The 17,584-nt window shown below is 36.1% G+C and overlaps 1 protein-coding gene across 14 annotated transcripts in view; it reads right to left on the reverse strand.

Moving 5' to 3' along the window:
* Positions 1 to 17,584, reverse strand: part of SLMAP (sarcolemma associated protein) — a 150,808-nt gene that overhangs the window by 115,734 nt on the left and 17,490 nt on the right. The gene's annotated exons all lie outside the window — the stretch shown is intronic.

Raw genomic sequence — 17,584 nt, forward strand, 5'->3', positions numbered from 1 at the left:
AGGCACAAAGTAGAAATAGCAGTTATTAGAGCCTCGGGGAGAAGAGGAGAGTTATTATTTAATGGGTACAGAGTTTCTGTTCAGGATGATGGAAAAGTACTGAAAATGGAGACAGCAGAAGCAAGAAGAACTACAATCCTGCAGCCTGTGGAACAAAAACCACATTCACAGAAAGACAGACAAGATGAAAAGGCAGAGGGCTATGTACCAGATGAAGGAACAAGATAAAACCCCAGAAAAACAACAAAATGAAAGGGAGATAGGCAATCTTCCAAAAAAAGAATTCAGAATAATGATAGTGAAGATGATCCAGGACCTCAGAAAAAGAATGGAGGCAAAGATCGAGAAGATGCAAGAAATGTTTAACAAAGATCTAGAAGAATTAAAGAACAAACAAACACAGATGAAAAATACACTAACTGAAATGAAAAATACACTACAAGGAATCAATGGCAGAATAATTGAGGCAGAAGAATGGATGAGTGACCTGGAAGACAGAATGGTGGAATTCACTGCTGCGAAACACAATAAACAAAAAACAAAGAAATGAAATGAAAACAGCCTAAGAGACCTCTGGGACAACATTAAACGCAACAACATTCGCATTACAGGGGTCCCAGAAGGAGAAGAGAGAGAGAAAGGACCAGAGAAAATATTTGAAGAGATTATAGTCAAAAACTGCCCTAACATGGGAAAGGAAACAGCCACCCAAATCCAGGAAGCGCAGAGAGTGCCATACAGGATAAACCCACCAAGGAGAAACATGCCGAGACACATGGTAATCAAACTGGCAAAAATTAAAGACAAAGAAAAATTACTGAAAGCAGAAAGGGAAAAACGACAAATAACATAAAAGGGAACTCCCATAAGGTTAACAGCTGATTTCTCAGCAGAAACTCTACAAGCCAGAAGGGAGTAGCATGATATACTTAAAGTGATGAAAGGGAAGAACCTACAACCAAGATTACTCTACCTGGCAAGGATCTCATTCAGATTCGATGGAGAAATCAAAAGCTTTACAGACAAGCAAAACCTAAGGGAATTCAGCACCACCAAACCAGCTCTACAACAAATGCTAAAGGAACTTCTCTAAGTGGGAAACAGAAGAGAAACAAAGAACCTACAAAAACAAACCCAAAACAATTAAGAAAATGGTAATAGGTACATACATATCGATAATTACTTTAAACGTGAATGAACTAAATGCTCCAACCAAAAGACACAGGCTTGCGGAATGGATAGAAAAACAAGACCCATACATATGCTGCCTACAAAGGACCCACTTCAGACCCAGCGACACATACAGACTGAAAGTGAGGCGAAGGAAAAAGATATTCCATGCAAATGGAAATCAAAAGAAAGCTAGAGTAGCAATACTCACATCAGATAAAATAGACTTTAAAATAAAGAATGTTACAAGAGACAAGGAAGGACACTACATAATGATCAAGGGATCAATCCAAGAAGAAGATATAACAATTATAAATATATATGCACTCAACATAGGAGCACCTCAATACATACAGCAACTGCTAACAGCTATAAAAAAGGAAATCGACAATAACACAATAATAGTGGGGGACTTTAACACCTCACTTACACCAATGGACAGATCATCCAAAATGAAAATAAATAAGGAAACAGAAGCTTTAAATGATACAATAGATCAGACAGATTTAATTGATATTTATAGGACATCCATCCAAAAACACCAGATTACACTTTCTTCTCAAGTGCGCACGGAACATTCTCCAGGATACATCACATCTTGGGTCACAAATCAAGCCCCAGTAAACTTAAGAAAATTGAAATCATATCAAGCATCTTTTCTGACCACAACGCTATGAGGTTAGAAATCAACTACAGGGAAAAACACATAAAAAACACAAACACACGGAGGCTAAACAATACGTTACTAAATAACCAAGAGATCACTGAAGATATCAAAGAGGAAATCAGAAAATACCTAGAGACAAATGACAATGAAAACACGATAATCCAAAACCTATGGGATGCCGGAAAAGCAGTTCTAAGTGGGAAGTTTATAGCTATACAAGCCTACCTCAAGAAACAAGAAAAATCTCAAACAATCTAACGTTACATCTAAAGGAACGAGAGAAAGAAGAACAAACAAAACCCAAAGTTAGCAGAAGGAAAGAAATCATAAAGATCAGAGCAGAAATAAATGAAACAGAAACAAAGAAAACAACAGCAAAGATCAATAAACTAAAAGCTGGTTCTTTGAGAAGATAAACAAAATTGATAAACCATTAGCCAGACTCATCAAGAAAAAGAGGGAGAGGACTCAAATCAATAAAATTAGAAATGAAAAAGGAGAAGTTACAACAGACACCACAGAAATACAAAGCATACTAAGAGACTACTATAAGCAACTCTACGCCAATAAAATGGACAACCTGGAAGAAATGGACAAATTCTTAGAAAGGTATAACCCTCCAAAACTGAATCAGGAAGAAATAGAAAATATGAACAGACCAATCACAAGTAATGAAATTGAAACTGTAATTAAAAATCTTCCAACAAACAAAAGTCCAGGACCAGATGGCTTCACAGGTGAATTCTAACAAACATTTAGGGAAGAGCTAACACCCATCCTTCTCAAACTCTTCCAAAATATTGCAGAGGAAGGAAAACTCCCAAACTCCCAATTCTATGAGGCCACCATCACCCTGATACCAGAACTAGACAAAGATACTACAAAAAAAGGAAATTACAGACCAATATCACTGATGAATATAGATGCAAAGATCCTCAACAAAATACTAGCAAACAGAATACAGCAACACATTAAAAGGATCATACACCATGACCAAATGGGGTTTATCCCAGAGATGCAAGGATTCTTCAATATATGCAAATCAATCAATGTGATACACCATATTAACAAATTGAAGAATAAAAACCATCTGATCATCTCAATAGATGCAGAAAAAGCTTTTGACAAAATTCAACACCAATTTATGACAAAAACCCTGCAGAGGGTGGGCATAGAAGGAACCTACTTCAACGTAATAAAGGCCATATACGACAAACCCACAGCAAACATCATTCTCAATAGTGAAAAACTGAAAGCACTTCCTCGAAGGTCAGAAACAAGACAAGGATGTCCACTCTCACTGCTATTATTCAACATAGTTTTGGAAGTCCTAGCCATGGCAATCAGAGAAGAAAAAGAAATAAAAGGAATACAAATTGGAAAAGAAGAAGTAAAACTGTCACTGTTTGCAGATGACATGATACTATACATAGAGAATCCTAAAGATGCCACCAGAAAACTACTAGAGTAAATCAATGAATTTGGTAAAGTTGCAGGATACAAAATTAATGCATAGAAATCTCTTGCATTCCTATACACTAATGATGAAAAATCTGAAAGAGAAATTAAGGAAACACTCCCATTTACCATTGCAACAAAAAGAATAAAATACCTAGGAATAAACCTACCTAGGGAGACAAAAGACCTGTATGCAGAAAACTATAAGACACTGATGAAAGAAATTAAAGATGACACCAAGAGATGGAGAGATATACCATGTTCTTGGATTGGAAGAATCAATACTGTGAAAATCACTATACTACCCAAAGCAATCTACAGATTCAATGCAATCCCTATCAAATTACCAATGGCATTTTTTACAGAACTAGAACAAAAAATCTTAAAATTTGTGTGGAGACACAAAAGACCCCGAATAGCCAAAGCAGTCTTGAGGGAAAAAAACGGAGCTGGAGGAATCAGTCTCCCTGACTTCAGACTATACTACAAAGCTACAGTAATCAAGACAATATGGTACTGGCACAAAAACAGAAATATACATCAATGGAATAGGACAGAAAGCCCAGAGATAAACCCACATACCTATGGACAACTAATCTATGACAAAGGAGGCAAGGATATACATTGGAGAAAGGACAGTCTCTTCAATAAGTGGTGCTGGGAAAACTGGACAGCTACATGTAAAAGAATGAAATTAGAACACTCCCTAACATCATTCACAAAAATAAACTCAAAATGGATTAGAGACCTAAATGTAAGACCGGGCACTATAAAACTCTTAAGAGGAAAACATAGGAAGAACACTCTTTGACATAAATCACAGCAAGATCTTTTCTGATCCACCTCCTAGAGTAATGGAAATAAAAACAAAAATAAACACATGGGGCCTAATGAAACTTAAAAGCTTTTGCACAGCAGAGGAAACCATAAACAAGACGAAAAGACAACCCTCAGAATGGTAGAAAATATTTGCAAATGAATCATCAGACAAAGGATTAATCTCCAAAATATATAAACAGCTCATGCAGCTCAATATTAAAAAAACAAACGACCCAATCCAAAAATGGGCAGAAGACCTTAATTGATATTTCTCCAAAGAAGACATACAGATGGCCAAGAAGCACATGAAAAGCTGCTCAACATCACTAATTATTAGAGAAATGCAACTCAGAACTACAATGAGGTATCACCTCACACCAATTAGAATGGGCATCATCAGAAAATCTACAAACAACAAATGCTGGAGAGGGTGTGGAGAAAAGGGAACCCTCTTGCACTGTTGGTCAGAATGTAAATTGATACAGCCACTATGGAGAACAGTATGGAGGTTCCTTAAAGAAGTAAAAATAGAATTACCATATGACCCAGCAATCCCACTACTGGGCATATACCCAGAGAAAACCATAATTCAAAAAGACACATGCACCCCAATGTTCATTGTAGCACTATTTACAATAGCCAGGTCATGGAGGCAACCTAAATGCCCATCGACAGATGAATGGATAAAGAAGATGTGGTATATATATACAATGGAATATTACTCAGCCATAGAAAGGAACGAAATTGGGTCATTTGTTGAGACGTGGATGGATCTAGAGACTGTCATACAGAGTGAAGTAAGTCAGAAAGAGAAAAACAAATATCATATATTAACGCATATATGTGGAACGTAGAAAAATGGTACAGATGAACCGGTTTGCAGGGCAGAAACTGAGACACAGATGTAGAGAACAAATGTATGAACACCAAGCAGGGAAAGCAGCAGGGGGTTTGGGTGGTGGTGTGATGAATTGGGGGATTGGGATTGACATGTATACACTGATGTGTATAAAATGGATGACTGATAAGAAAAAAAAAGTACTTAAAATGGATGAAGGTGATGGTTGCAATACATTGTGAATGTATTGAATACCACTTAAAATGGTAAAAATGGTAAATTTTCTGTTATGTGTATCTTACAATAATACTTTTTTAAAGGCACCATTAAGACAATCTACAAAATGGGGAAAAATATTTGCAAATCATTCATCTGATAAAGGAATTGTATCCAGAATATACAACTCAATAATAAAAAGATAGTAATCCATTTTTTTAAACAGGGAAAGGACATTTCTCCAGAAACAGACATTTCTCCAGAAAAGTATACAAATGGCCCATAAGTACATGAAAAGATGCTCAGTATTACTAGTTAGTAACTGGAGAAATACAAATGAAAAACACAGTGAGACACTTCATACTCACTGAATGGCTACAATAAAAGAGACAGATAATAACAAGTTTGAACAGGAAGTAGAGACACTGAACCTTCATAAATTGCTGGTGAGAAGGTAAAATAGTACAGCCACTTTGGAAAACAGTTTGGCACTTCCTCTACACAAAAACTTGTATATATATGTTCACAGTGGCATTTTTCTTTTTTTCATATTTATTTATTTATTTATTTGGTTGCATGGGATCTTAGTTGCAGCAGGCGAGCTCCTTAGTTGTGGCACATGGGCTCCTTAGTTGCAGCCTGTGAACTCTTAGTTGTGGCACGTGAACTCTTAGTTGCGGCACGTGAACTCTTAGTTGCGGCATGCATGTGGGATCTAGTTCCCTGACCAGAGATCGAACCTGGGCCCCCTGCATTGGGAGCGCAGAGTCTTATCCACTGCGCCACCAGGAAAGTCCCGGCATATTTTAATAGCCAAAAAATAGACATGACCCAAATATCCATCAGCTGATAAATGGATAAATGAAATGTTATATATATATATCCCTACAAAGGAATATTATTTGGCAATAAAAAGGTATGAAGTACCAATACATGCTACAACGTGGACGAATCTCGAAAACTTATGCTGAATGAAAGAAACCAGGCACAAGAGGTCACATGTTGTATGACTCCATTTATATGAAATTTCCAGACAGGTAAACCTATAGAGACAAAAAGTAGATTAGTGGTCACCAGAAGCTGGGAGAAGAGGAAATGGGGAGTGACTGCTAATGGGTACAGAGTTTCTTTTGGGGGCAACGAAAATATTCTGGAATTAAATGTGGTAATCACTGCACAATTCTGTGAATATACTAAAAACAACTGAAGTGTATCGAAAAACTAAAAATAAACTAAAAAATATGGTTAAGAAATTCATGATAAGGACATAAATTTTGAAATTAAGTGCTTAGAAGTGGTAATTTAAGACTGTAAGTAGAGCTTCCCTGGTGGCGCAGTGGTTAGGAATCCGCCTGCTAATGCAGGGGACACGGGTTCGAGCACTGGTCTGGGAAGATCCCACGTGCCGCGGAGCAACTAAGCCTGTGCGCCACAACTACCGAGCCTGTGCTCCAGAGCCCGCGATCCACAACTACTAAGCCTCCATGCCACAATTACTGAAGCCCACGCACCTAGAGCCCATGCTCAGAAACAAGAGAAACCACCGCAGTGAGAAGCCTGTGCACCGCAACAAAGAGTAGCCCCCGCTCACCACAACTAGAGAAAGCCTGTGTGCAGCAATGAAGACCCAATGTGGCCAAAAAAAATTAATTAATTAATTTATTTATTTTTAAAAAAATGACTAAGTATATGAATTTAGAGAGAGAATGAGGCGTGGAATCTAAAGGATAAAGGTAAAGTCTTTATGGAAACCATAAGCAATGGAAACAAAGATGAAAATGTCAAAACTGTCAAAAAAGTCAAAAAAATTAAGAACTAGGAAAGTATGTGTCACGCAAACAAAAGTTTGAAAAGTTCTATTAAAATTCACACTGAGGAAAATGGAAAAGTAAGTTTCAGAGTAGAGAGAAAACAAAAATAACAACCAAAACAAAATCATTCAATGACTCATCTAAAGAGATTCCCTGATGACTTTAAAAAAAAACAATCTAACTTAGTACATTAAACAAGGTTAAGAAAATACACATACAGTCTAAATTTATAAAATTGAAGGCGATATGGACAGACTTCACCAAGTGTAGAGCACTAGCAATTTTGGGCAAACCTGAAATTTAACCAGAATACTTTGGATACATATTAACAATATTGCTTTTACACAGCAAATTTATAGGACAAGATGAACTGAACTATGTTGGATTCCCTGTCAGTAAATCAAGCACTCCCTTTTGTCCTAAATAGACTGAGGTGATGAAAAACGGATGATGGCACACTGCACTCCAGAATGTCAGCTCCATGGGGGCAGGGACTTTGTTTTGTTTAACTAGAACAATGCTTAGCACACAGGAAAAGCTCAATAATATTGGCTAAATGAATCAACAGCACTTTGAAATCTGTGTATATATTTTAGGAATTCCCATCTAGATTAGGGAATTCTTCACATCTAGAAACGGAATTTTAATGAAGAGCCAGAGATAACTGAGCTCTAAAACTAGAGCTTCAGGGAAGAAAAGAATTTTCCTTGAAATACCACACTGACTGGAGGCAGATAAGAAGGCTACATAACTTGCTTGTGCTGTTAAACACTTAAACATAATCATAAATTTCTTTTATTTTTTACATTGCCAGCATAATGAAAAACATAAATGAGTCTGTACAATTCTAAAGAGTTAACTTTTTAAATGGTAAAAATAACTATATACGCTTAGAATTCATCATGGTCAAGTTATAGGAACACACAATACACAAGATAAAATCCCCTAAAGACAAAGATATGATTTAAGTAAAATACAATAGATAAAGCCACTATCTAAGAGATCTAAGCAGAAAATATAAAACCTAACTGTTAAAATCTATTCAATACTAACTAAACTTAGAATGATGAACACAGAAAGAAAACAAAATCCTCCAGCTTAAAGGAATTCAGTTCAGGATAATAGACAAGAAAAAACTACTAGACAGTGATAAACACCATAACAACGATAAGAACAATTTCTAACAATGCCTGATTCAGCTAATTTACTTATAAATTTACATGGAGGATCAAAAAAAGACACATCTTCAGATGGGAAAAGACACAAACTATAATTTCACTCATATGTGGAATATAAAAAACAAAATAAATGAACAAACCAAACAAAAACAAACATATAGATACAGAGAACAGAGTAGTGGTTACTGAAGAGGAAGGGGGGAGCGAAATGGATAAGGTCAACTGTATGCTGTATGGTGACAGACAGAAACTGAATTTTTGGTGGTGAGCACAATGTAGTATACACATAAGTAAAAATATAATGTTGTACACGCAAAATATATAATGTTATAAACCAAATTACCTCAATTGTTAAGAAGACACATCTTATTTTAAAACATTACATGTATAAGAAGTTTCTATACCTGTCACATAAATAGTAAAATCAATACCAACGAAACAAATGGTGTTTTTTAATAAAAATATCACTAAGAAGGTTGCATTTAAATATTTAATCAACACAGTTATTACAAAATTTTGTTCTTTAAATCAAAGTACTCTATTGTTAGAATAATGACAAATATCATTAGTTAGTTCATTTCACCTCACCTCTCTTTTTAAAAAAGATACTTGTGGGCAATAGACATGCAATTAAAGCTGTAGTTCAAGTTCAAACAACTCCCTCTGAACACACTAAAAAGACAGCCCACTAAAACATCCTGTTATATTTCTCACATTTGAATACTGTCTTAGATTTACCTCTACTAAGAACTTTATTTGAATCTAAAATATCCAGCAAATTTTGGGACTTCCCTGGTGGTCCAGTGGTAAAGAATCCACCTTCCAATGCAGGGGACACGGGCTTGATCTCTGGTAGGGGAACTAAGATCCCACATGCCGCAGGGCAAGTAAGCCCGAGCGCCACAACTACTGAGCTCACGCACCTCAACTAGAGAGCCCGCGTGCAGCAAACTACAGAGCCCAGGTTTTCTGGAACTGGCATGCCACAACTAGAGAAGAGAAAACTCGCACACCACAAGTAGAGAGAAGCCCATGCGCCGCAACAAAAGATCCCACAAGCTGCAATGAAGATCCCATGTGCCGCAACTAAGACCCAACGCAGTCAAAAAAATTTAAAAATAAAAAAAATTTTTAAATACCAAAAAAAAAAAGAACAAGCAAATTTTGAGATGAAATGTTGTTTCGCTTTCCATTAATAAATAGGTATGTCTTTAAATAGATCAGTTTCAACTCCAAAGTTTAGTAAAGAACATAAATTGGTTCAAGTATGAGAGATTTCTATTACTAAACTAATTTTAGAGTATTTAATCTGAGCAAACTTGATGCTATGTAAAGAAGCTTAAGCAATTTTTGGCACTTTCTGTTGATACAGGAGTTCACTTGATAGTTTTCCAAAAATTATGCTGCAAATACTGAACTTTTAAATAGTCATAAACTAGAAAATAAATCATACCTTAACTTTTTTTTTCATTCTCAAATTGTTTTTCAAGATCCTGAGATAGTTACACTGTTTCAGGCATATTATCTTAGTAGCAAAGCCGGATTTACACTAAGGAAGTGACAGTGCAGATTTTGGGTTTTGACATGCACGCTTTACAATAGAAAACATTGTGCAAGTAAAAAAGTACTAATGTTGAGAACTACAACATATGCTAAATAAAATGGTACATTTTTTTAAAGTAAGACTGCTGCTATATACTTATACTGGGCCAAAATTCCTAAAAAGCCATTCCTCCAAAATCTCCTTCTTCCCCTACCCCCTGCTCAAAATAACTTTTTCTATCCTAGAACTCATAAAATGTATTTAAAATACATATTTCAGTACATCTTTATTATCTTTCCATTAATGGATATCTCTCTGAAAATGAAAATATTTTATTTGACCCCTTTGCTCCAAAGCAACTTAATTATGTTTTTCCATTAAATTTATTTATTTATTTATTATTATTATTGGCTGCATTGGGTCTTCATTGCTACACACGGGCTTTCTCTAGTTGCGGAGAGCGGGGGCTACTCTTCGTTGCGGTGTGCGGGCTTCTCATTGTGGTGGCTTCTATTGTTGCGGAGCACGGGCTCTAGGCACGTGGGCTTCAGTAGTTGTGGCTCGCGGGCTCTGGCGCACAGGCTCAGTAGTTGTGGCACGCGGGCTTAGCTGCTCCGAGGCATGTGGGATCTTCCTGGTCCAGGGCTCAAACCCATGTCCCCTGCACTGGCAGGCGGATTCTTAACCACTGAGCCACCAGGGAAGTCCCGTTAATTTTAAATATAAATGTTTAAAATTCACTCTAAATTTAATGGAGGGCCTTAAACCATTGCCAGTGAGCTTCCATACCCACCACTCCACTGAATAGCCCTCAAGTCACTGATGAGACTACTACCTGACAAATCCAAGGACTGCTTTCAGCTCTTAAAAGGTGACACGAGTATTTTCTCAAAAACTTTTCCCTGCCTTGTACCTCACAAATCCAATCTTTCCTGGTCCTGGTCCTCCTACTTCTCTGGTTGTCCCTTCCAACTCTCTTTTCTTTTTCCCTCACAGCAGTTCAAATGTTGATCATCCCCAGGGTTCTTTCCTAGCTTCTACTTTTCTAGGATGTACAAACCTCCCTGGGCATGTATTTCCTACAGCCTTCGCTATATCGGGTAGTGACTCCCAAATCTGTCTCACTCCATCCAGATGATTTGGTTGCACTCTGGGAATTTATCTCTAACTGATCTTTCTACTATATCACTCTACTGGGTCTCCTTGCCTCTGAGCACAATTCCAATGTCTTTCATATTGTCACTAAGACTGCTGCTCTAAAAACAAAGTTTTAACCGTGTAATTCTATTACTTAAAATCTTTTGGCACCCCTCACCACTTGTCCTAAAGGAAAAAGGAGCATGACATTAAAATCCCTCACAGCCTCGTCCTGAACTGTCTTTTCTGCCTCATCTTCTATTCCTCACCTAAATGATATCACACAAAATCAGTTTCTCAAACAAGCCAACTATTTTTATTCCTATCAGTACCAATAAAACTATCACTCATGCTGCCTAAAATGTACTTCCCCCTCATTTGCATGCTAAAACCTGCTCTCCTTTTAAGATTTGTTTCAGATATCACCTCTGGAGAAGCCATTCCCTCCTTCATTGCCTTCTCAATTGGTCATTCCATCCTCAACATTTCTACTGCAGTCCATTTGAATATCTCTCTAAGCAATTATTTCACTGAATTGTAATTTTTTGTAGACATGTCCACTTACACAGAATCCCTAAAAACAGGGGTTATATCTTTTCACCCCTTTATCCCTGTCAGCTAGCAAACATGCCATAGTAGATGCTTAATAAAAAGATGTCCAATAAGCAAATGTTATATAATTATGTCGCTCTCATACTCTGATGTTTTACAGATGGCCAACAGGCACATGACAAGATGCTCAACATCACTAATCATCAGAGAAACACAAATCAAAACCACAATGAGATATCACTTCATACCTGTCAGAACAGCTATCTTCAAAAAGACCACAAATAGGGCTTCCCTGGTGGCGCAGTGGTTGAGAGTCCACCTGCCGATGCAGGGGACACGGGTTCGTGCCCCGGTTTGGGAAGATCCCACACGCCGCGGAGCAGCTGGGCCCGTGAGCCATGGCCACTGAGCCTGCGCTCCGCAACGGGAGAGGCCACAACAGTGAGAGGCTCACAGACCGCAAAACAAACAAACAAAAAAAGACCACAAATAATAAATGTGGCAAGGATGCGGAGAAAAGGGAAACCTTGTATACTGTTGGTGGGAATGTAAATTGGTGGTCACTATGTAAAACAGTATGGAGGTTCCTCAAAAAACTAAAAATAGAACTACCATATGATCCAGCAATTCCACTCCTGGGTATATAGCCAAAGAAAATGAAAACACTAAATCAAAAAGATACTTGCACCCCAACGTTCACAACAGCATTATTTATAATAGCCAAAATATGGAAGCAACCTAAGTGTCCATCAAAAGACACACACACACACACACACACACACACACACACACACACACACTGGAATACCACTCAGTCATAAAAAAGAATGAAAAATTTTCCATTTGCAACAACATGAATGGACCTAGAGGTTATTACGCTTACAGAAATAAGTCAAAGAAAGACAAATACTATATGTTATCACTTACATGTGGATTCTAAAAAATAAAACAAGCCAATTAATGTAACAAACAGACTCACAGATATACAGAACTAATGGTTACCAATGGGAAAGGTGAGGGGAGAAGGGCAAAATTGGGGTAGAGGATTAAGAGGTACAAACTATCAATATTACATATAAAATAAATAAGCTTCGAGGACATTGTACAGCACAGGAAATATAGCCAATATTTTATAATAACTTTGAGTGGAGTTTAATCTATAAAGAATTTGAATCAATATATCATACACCTGAAACTAACATAATACTGTAAATCAACTATATCTCAATAATAAATAAATACTCTAATGTTTGACCCTATGAACTAATATATCCCAGTGTTTTATTTTAAAATATGATCAATACAGATTCAGTCCATGACAAGGCAGATAAACTGGCAAGATAAAGTTGATGAATAGATGTCTGGGGAAAAAACACCACTTATGACTAAACCCCATAACTCAATGTCAGAGTTATTCACAAAAGATACTAAGTACTATATCAACGATATAGACTTCTCTCATAAAAAGGAGATTGCTACTTCAAATTATAATTTCTTTAGGCCTTAATTTTCTCTTCTCTGAGAGAAATACAAACCATTTACCTTATGGATATTAGAATACTCATAAAAGACTAGAAAACTTTATTTTTGCTAAAATGCATTCTTCTTTTTTTTTTTTTAAATGCATTCTTCTTTGACAGCTCCCAAGGCTGTATAATTTTCACTGAGTTGGGAAGTAAGCTGAGTGTAGCAGAACGGATGACAGTACTCAATTATTCCACTGATTTTTCCTAAATGAATATTAATTACAATTCCCTGCCCACTTATGTCATGTTTGGCCATATAACTTGCTTTGGCCAATGAAATGTGAGTGGAAGTGACATGTACCACTTCTGGGCAGAAACTTTAACTGTAATTCCATGGCTCTGAATAGCTCTTCACCTTCTAATACCTACTACCAGAACATGTATGTCCCAGACAGGAGTTGCTCCTTCAGCCTGAATTCCAGAAAGGAGAACAACTGTGGATGGAGCTGCCATCTACCTAAGTATTTAACATGAGCAAGAAATAAATCTTTGTTGTTATAAGGCACTGAGCTCTTCGGGTTGTTTATTACCACAGTATAACTAGCATAAACTAATCAACACACTGAATCAGTTGTTCTTCCTCTATAATATCATAATACACAGGCATATGACACTATAAAATATTATACTAAAGGTTTTTTATTGTCTTATGCAAATAGACTTATGATTTTAAGAGGGCAGACTCTTCTTTTTTCATCTCTAGCACCTGGTAGTAGAAGACTGATATATTTGACTGATAGTTTGCTGAAAGAACTATGTAAGTTCTTCCTATTTAGTTCTTTCTAAACTATTATGTATTTTCCAACAAATGAAGTTACATAGTTACTGAAAATTTTTTAAATGTAATACAAAAATAACTTATATTGTTTTAAAAAAAAGCTGAAGAAATCAAAATACCTTATACTGTAAAGAAAAGTTGAAGAGATCTGATGACCATCTATTTTACCTGATCTTAGGTAAAATATCTTAACATTATTCTAAAAGGTTTTGCCAATATATTTATCAAAGATTTCAATAATACCATTTTACTTACAACATATTCACTTGATAACCAGAAAGGAAAGAAGTGTGGGAGCAGATGTCCAAGCTGATGCACTGTAAAGTTCACATGCTTCCTTATCAGTTCATATTTACAAATGTTTAGTTATTGTTTCTAAACAGTTCCTATAGGAATGGCTGACCTAGAAAACTGACAAATAACAACTCAGATGAACCAACACATAAAAATGCATAATTCAGTAATTTTAAAACTGCTAATCTAAAAAGTCACTTAGCACTGGGATAAAAAACATATAACCTCTAATGGTATTAGTAAATTAGGTCATTAAGAAAAGGTTATGTCCAATACCACATGATATCACTTATATGAGGAATCTAAAACATGACACAAATGAACCTATCTACAAACAGAAACAGACTCACAGACATAGAGAACAGCCTTGTGGTTGCCGAGGGGGAGCTGGTGGATTGTGAGTTTGGGGTTAGTAGATACAAACTATTATATATAGAATGGATAAACAACAAGGTCCTACTGTTTAGCAAAGGGAGCTATTTCAATACCCTGCGATAAACCATAATGGAAAAGAATGCATATATGCACAACTGAATCACTTTTCTGTACAACAGAAACTAACATAACAGGAACTTCCCTGGTGGCACAGTAGTTGAGAATCCGCCTGCCAAAGCAGGGGACACAGGTTCGAGCCCTAGTCTGGGAAGATCCCACATGCTGCAGAGGAACTATGCCCATGAGCCACAACTATTAAGCCTGAGTGCCACAACTACTGAAGCCCGTGTGCCTAGAGCCCGTGCTTCACAACAAGAAGCCTGTGCACCGCAATGAAGAGTAGCCCTGCTTGTTGCAACTAGAGAAAGCCTGCGCATAACAACAAAGACCCAACGCAGCCAAAAATAAATAAATAAATAAGTAAACAGATAAATAAATTTTTTAATTAAAAAAGGAAAAAAGGAACACTTTGGCCATCTAAACACTAACTTTTCCTTTTTTTTTTTTTTTTTTTTTTTTTTTGCTGTACGCGGGCCTCTCACTGTTGTGGCCTCTCCCATCGCAGAGCACAGGCTCCGGACGCACAGGCTAGGCAGCCATGGCTCACAGGCCCAGCTGCTCCGCAGCATGTGGGATCTTCCCGGACCAGGACACGAACCCGTGTCCCCTGCATCGGCAGACGGACTCTCAACCACTGCGCCACCAGGGAAGCCCTAACTTTTCCTAGTTTTTAAGTTAAATGATGTCAGAAAGCTCAAAGTCACAGTACCAAAGCAGTTTATAAATTATAAAACTGTTTAAATATAAGGTATTATTTTAAAAAGCCTCCTCATTAAAAGGAAAGTTCTGCCTATAAATGTACAACATCGAAAAGAGGCAGAAGATAATCAAAGAACTAACACTGGAAAAGGGGAGATTCTGGAAAGACTTTGAGAATCTAATTGAAAAAGTCCTCTTTGAACTTAAACCCTTATTAATTAATGGTATAGTGTTCCCAAAATTTCTACTATTTCAAGAGATTATAAAACCAAATCTCCTGGAAATGGAAGTATCCTATAGCCAACAAATAAATAAAAGGACATAAATCTGAATCTACCTAAGAGAGCCATAGTAAACATATTTTCTTTTTAAATGAATAAATTGATGTTGATTTATTTAGAATAGGTGGTATAGTTGCACAGTTCCAAAAGAACTAAAAAGGTACATACGTTGAAAAGTCTTCCTGCCACCTTATCTCAGATCAACTCAGTTTTCATCCCCGAACCCACTCTCAGGTAACCACAGTTACTAATTCCCTTGTATCCTTCCAGATCTCTTTATGCATAAGCAAATAAACAAAAAATATAGATTCTTATTTTCCCTCCTTTGCATAAAAGCTAGATTACTATATACATTGTTCTGTGCCTCATCTATCACGTTGTTTTGTTACCTCACAATACATATCGTGGAGAATTCTCCGTATCAGTACAAAGACAGATTCCTCGTTCTTTTTACAGACTTTACAATGAAGCAGAATCTCAAAAAGTCAGCCTTACTTTATAACTCATCTTATAATGCCCTTGTGATCATCTCAACAAAGACAAATATGTAATGTTGCTGCAATAAAAAATCTTTGGAATTTAAAAAATCTTATCTGATATTTTTATTATAAAGAATTTATTAAAGTATGGAACACCTATAGAGAAGTGAACAAATAAAAAGTGTATAAGCCTGATGAATCACCACTAAGCCAACACACTCGTGATTTTTTAATATTTCATGATCTATTAGTATCTAGGAAATATGTTAGAGAAAATTAAAAGTGTTGACTTCCTACACTTCCATTTGGGACACAGTTTGGGGGCTTATGTTTCTTATATTCCATTTCACATTCCATTGATCTTTGTTATTTTTCTTTCAAAATTTTAATTAAGTAGTTTGTACATACAAAAATAAACACAAACATATGAATAACAACTAAAAAATAATAAAAGAAGTATTCATGTATCTAACACCTATCTTGAGAACCCCCTCCCTACCCCTCCCATGAGGCAAGCTGTATGCTTAAGGGTTAAGAGTACAGACTCTAGAGCCAGACTGCCTGAGTTTGATTATAAGGTTTACCACTTATTAGCATTATGATTTGGGGAAGTTAAAGTTTTCTGCACTCTTATTTATAAGCTCCTATACTGATAAATGAGAATAATAATAGTGCCTGCTTCACAGCAGGTACTCATTTAATTATGAGAATTAAATAAGTATATATTCGTAAAGTATTTAACACTTTCCAGCATATACTACGTAAAATTTAGCTATTTTTGTATTCACTCTCTGCCACCCTCACAAGGAAATATGTTTACCACTCTATTACTATATATGTAGTAAAATGGATGTATGGATGAGAATTGTGATTTTTAAATTTTATACTAACTGGCTACAGAGTCTAAGTATTCCTTTGCAACTTGCTTTTTTCATTCAAAATTTCTGAGATTCATCTGCATTGATACATACAGCTATTGTTCATTCATGTTCATTCCTGTACAGTATTCTATGGTGTAAATTAAAAGAAGTATCTACATATTTCTGTCAATAGACATCTGGATTATTTCCAGTTTTTGCTATTATGAAAAATGCTACTACTAACATGCTTGAACATGTCTCCTGATACAGATTTGTAAAAAAGTTTTTCTAGAGTATATATCTAGGTGAAGAACTGCTGGGTCACTAGGTATATACAAGTTTAACATTATAACAATGTCAAATTGTTTATCAAAATGGTTATATTATAGCATCACATGCTTCATTAGGAAAGAAGCAGCATTAAATCAATGATCTAAGCCTCCAGTTTAAGAAACTATAAAACAGAAGAGGAAATTAAACCCGAAGAAGGCAGAAAAATGGATATAATGAAGGACAGAAATCCATGGAACAGATAACAGAAAAAAATAATAAAGAAAAATCTATTTAAAATAACTGATTCTTTAAGAAGATCAGTAAAGTTGATAACTCTCTAGCCAAAAAGATAAAGAAAAAAAGAGAAAAGATACAAATTATCAGTATTGGGAACAAGAGAGGTAAGTAACATCACTACTGACTCTATAGATATTAAAAGGATAATAAGGTAATGTTATAATTTTATGCCAATAAATCCAACAAATAAGATGAAACAGAGAAACTTCTTGA

Source organism: Leucopleurus acutus, assembly GCF_964270905.1.
Source record: "Leucopleurus acutus genome assembly, chromosome: 10".
NCBI classification, from domain to species: Eukaryota; Metazoa; Chordata; class Mammalia; order Artiodactyla; family Delphinidae; genus Leucopleurus; species Leucopleurus acutus.